This window comes from Gopherus evgoodei, chromosome 2 (genome assembly GCF_007399415.2).
Source record: "Gopherus evgoodei ecotype Sinaloan lineage chromosome 2, rGopEvg1_v1.p, whole genome shotgun sequence".
NCBI lineage: Eukaryota > Metazoa > Chordata > Testudines > Testudinidae > Gopherus > Gopherus evgoodei.
The window spans coordinates 10,380,807-10,385,393 of NC_044323.1; positions in this window are offsets into that span (position 1 = coordinate 10,380,807).

A 4,587-nucleotide genomic window follows, 5' to 3' on the forward strand; every position below is an offset into this window, starting at 1 on the left:
ATTATTCTCTGCCATTGCTTTCACGGAGGGAGGGTCAACTGACTACATGTACCCAAAACCACCTGTGACAATGTTTTTTCCCCATCAGGCATTGGGAGCTTAACCCAGTATTCCAATGGGCAGAGGAGACTGTGGGAACTGTGGGATAGCTACCCACAGTGCACTGCTCTGTACGCCGATGCTAGACACGGCAGTGAGGCCACACTCCGCTGACTTAATGCACTTAGTGTGGATATACGCAATAGACTGTATAAAATCGATTTCTAAAAATCGACTTCTATAAAATCCACCTAATTTTGTAGTGTAGACATATCCTGAGACTCCATTCATAAAGACAGTTGTCAAATTCATGTGCAAAAAAAAAATGCCAAAAAGATCAATGTAGCTGCACAAGAAGGAGATTTGTTTAACTCTAGGGACCATCCTTAAAGAGATGCCATAAATACTGAACTATTACATATGGGCAAATACCACTAGTCAGACATACCTGATCTGACTTGTGAATACTTGTGATGAATTTAGCAATTCTTTCCCTCCTGTTTTCTCTACCACTGTCCCATTAGGATCCAGGCAGCAGTCGAAGTAGTAAAAGTGAGACAGTTATGAGCTGGAATTTAAACAAACCATTAATTACTGACAGATGATGATGCTAACCATACTTATCATCAGACGCTTCATCAAGGCATCTGCTCTTCCATGTAAGAAGGGATAATGATCTTGGCGAAACTGCTATGAGAAAATAATTAAAAGCCGTATAACAAGATGTTTTATTAATGACACACATTACGACGTTGTTCTAAGAAAAATTGGACAATCTGCTCATATGCCACAGCTTTCCACTAGGGGATTATATTTTCCATTGTTTTAATAATAATTTATTAAGCCCCTATCTATACCCCTGGTTTTAGCTTCGTATAAGGAAAAATAAATAAATCTCTACCCAAAGGCATACACAGATGATCTTTTATTTATCAAAGCCAACCCATGGAGAGCCACTTCCATGGAAAAATGAGGAGTATTAAAAGCACAGAGTAGGACACAGATGCAAAGAGGATTATCCTGGAATACTCAGTTATTTGATTGCTTCTAATCCCATGGGTGGCAGGTATCGAATGCTAAACCTCTCCAAACCCAGGTCATGGCCCCATCCATGCTCCGCTCCAAGATCCTGCCCATGTTCCCCATTGCCCCTGAAGCTGATGGGGGGCTCAGCTTCAGCTGGAGGCCTGGAGCTCGGGGCATGGGCTGGTGGCCGGGGGTTGCGATGGCCAGGCAGCTTGGGCCAGTGCTCAGGCCGGCCCAGGGGCCTGGTCAGTGTCCCAGGGTGATTTGGGCCAGCTGGAGGGTGGGCAGGGGCTCAGGCAGGCCAGCCAGGGTTCCTTTAGCCACGGCGTCAGGGGCCTCGTGCTGCAGGGGAGGCACCTGAGGCTCCAGCAGGCGGAGGGGCGGGGCCTCAGACAGAAGGGTCGGGGCCGGGGGCTACCTCCCCGAAGGGAGGAGGTTCACCCGCCACCCAGGTCTAACCGATAGATCTAGGGTGCTTTCTTTCCTCCTTCCCCCAGCAAGGCAACAATAAATAAATATCCCTTGAAGGGATTCACCTGCAGAAGAAATAGCAAAAAGACTCTTTTCAAACAGAAAGAGCTTATGGCTGTACCGCTTTCATTATGGGCCTGATTCTGCTCTCAATGGAGTCAATGGGGAAACTCCCACTGATTTCAATTGGGAGCAAAATCAGGCCCAAAATGGAACATATCAGGCCCAGGAGATGTGTGGTGTAATCCTGTTTACATAAACTGAATCATTATCAGTTTTAACCAGTGAAACTGAGTCCAGAGTTTGGCCCAAGGTGTCCAGTGTTTTTAGCCATGGGAGTCAGGACTCTTTGGTCCTGGTCCTCGCCCATTGGGAGACTTTGGGTGAGTTACTCAGACTCACTTTATCCAATTCCAAATTTTGGGCTGCAACCCAAAAGCTTTCTGGTTTGGGCTTTCTCAGCAAAAACTTCACACTTTCCCTGGAAAGTAGACACTTCTTGGGGAAAATGTTGTGTAGTCGATAACCCATTTTTCTGTTCAAAAACAGTTTTGGTGGAAATTTTCTGACTGGCCCTAATAATATTTACCTGTTATGTGAGGATTTGCTATCTGGTGTTTCTGAATGTGCTAGAGAAGTGAAAAATATTCAGAATAATAATAAATGGTGGTTAACCACATATATGCTCACTGATCTGTATTATCATCTCTCTGCACATAGCTCAAGTGGGATACAATACCCTTGTTTTGGTAGCAGTGCAATGCACCTTTAGAGTAAAGAATTGATCTTTTTGTGTAGAGCACTGGCTTGGGGCTCAGGAAATCTACAGTCAAGTCGCTGCTCTAATACAGACTTCCTATGTGACCTTGGGCAAGTCACTTAGTTCTCTTGCCCTGGAAATTAGGAGCCTAAATATCTTTGAGAGGCTGGGCCTCGGATCCTCATTTTACAGGTGGGGAACATAATGTACATCTATTCTCCCATCATTTGCCTATTTCAGTTGTAAGCTCTTTGGGGCATGATCTGTCTCTTCCTAGGTGTCTGTATAGCACCTAGCACAATACTAATACCTAGCTCTTATACAGTGCTTTCCATGAGTAAATCTGAAAGCACTTTACAAAGATAGGTAAGTATAATTTACAATGGGGCCCTGATCTTGGTTGGGGCCTCTAGGTGGCGCAATACACTTGCTCCTTAAAAGATGGGCTGGCTGGTGCAAGGGTCTATGCAGAGGGTGTGACGCATCAGGTCCTCCCTGGGAACAAGTAGGCCTGGCCTAGGACTTTTGTATTTGCTTTGTTTCTGGTAGCCAATGTGTTTTCTTTTTGAACTTGGGAGTCTGAGTTTGTTGCCCGGCTTAAGGTCGGAGGATGACCATGATAACCAACAGCCCCTTGCCTGGTTCCTTGGAGAGGAGGCTGCCTGCAACAAGCCTGTGTGGGTTAGACCCTACCAAAGCCCATGTAATAATGTGTTATGAGACCTGAAGTGGACTGTCAAAGCCTCACTTTACAGATGGGGAAACTGAGGCACAGTGAGGTCATGTAACTTTTCGAGTGTCACACAGAAGTCACGAATAGAACTGAGCTCTCCCATGGTTTGACCATAACAGAATCTTCTTCTCCCTTACTACTAGTAGTAGACGATATTCAGAGTATGGCTGTGCACAAAGGTCCCAGCTGAGATCAGAGGATCCTTATGGTGGCCACTCTCCAGACATAGATAACAGACCATCCCTGCTCAGGATCTAAAAGGCACAAACCAGACAAAGTGTAGAGGCCACAAATAAATGAGAAAGTTTAATTAGTAGAAAATAAGCTTTTGGAGAAAAAAAATTTGTTTCTGTCCACTGTTCTCTGGGTCAGGCTGAGCATGGAACTCAAGAACTATCTATTAGTCTGTTAAGGGCTCTGGTTCATTAAGAAACTGAAGATGCCGTGTTGCTCTCCAGTTGGTGTCTGGTAATAAAACATGACTACTGAGAATTTGTACAATGGAAGATGATGAGTTGTCATGGTGATGAGCTCTACTCATTGGGTGGTGTTTGGAGCAGAGACTATCACCGATGACACATTTGTGCAGAGCCTAGCGTAATGGGACTCCAACTTGGGTGAAGCCTCTCACTGCTACCATGATATAAGTGTTAAATATTGATGATATACAAATATGAGAGAGATACTAATGACCTTACCCTAGCACCCACAAGCTTCCATTGGGAGCAGGGCCCCCTGCGCTTTCAGGTGTTCTTCTTCAGTTCCTCTTCTAAACCATCCTCTGCTATCCAACAGCTGCCAGGTACCCCCGCCAGTGGTGGCAGCATTACTGTAGTGGGTGAAGAGATTCTGACAAGTGCCATGAAGAGCTCACTCTGTTGAGCCTGTCAGAAAGAAGAACAAAAGCTGTAGAAGTGCCCCATGAGGTGAATATACTGGGCACCAAAGGGCACTTTAATCTAGCAGAGAAAGGCAGAATGAGAACCAATGGCTGGAAGCTGAAGCCAGACAAGGTCAAATTAGAAGTCAGGTGCAGATTTTTAACAGGGAATATGGCCATGGTGGATTCTCTATGTCATGATGTCTTCAGATCAGTCCAGATGCCTTTCTGGACAATGATATGCTGGGGCAGGGCAGGGCTGGTCCCCAGCCTGACAAGCATACACAGCCACATCCAATCTCCTTTAAGTAGGTTTATTACCCAAACATAAGCAAATAAAGAGACAAAACAATCCCTTAACTCACCCTTTGGCCAAGGCTTTTACAGCCTTTCCACCCAGGGGTCTGTGGTAACAATTCTACTTCCTGCAGTTTGCCAGTACCATTCAGCCAGCTCTGTTGTTCTTCTGGAACTGCAGGTCCAGGCCAGCCTTCCCCGTCTTTTGCTCCAGGGGCCCACCATGTGAGTTAGCTCCACGCCTCCACCATTCCTTTTTCCCAGGCGCAGCCCCCAATCACTCCTCCTCTTCTTGCCCTCTGACAGGCCTTTATAGCCCTTTTGTAGTCCTGCCTCCTTGAACTAGACCAACAAAGACCATTGGCCATAATCACAGGATGG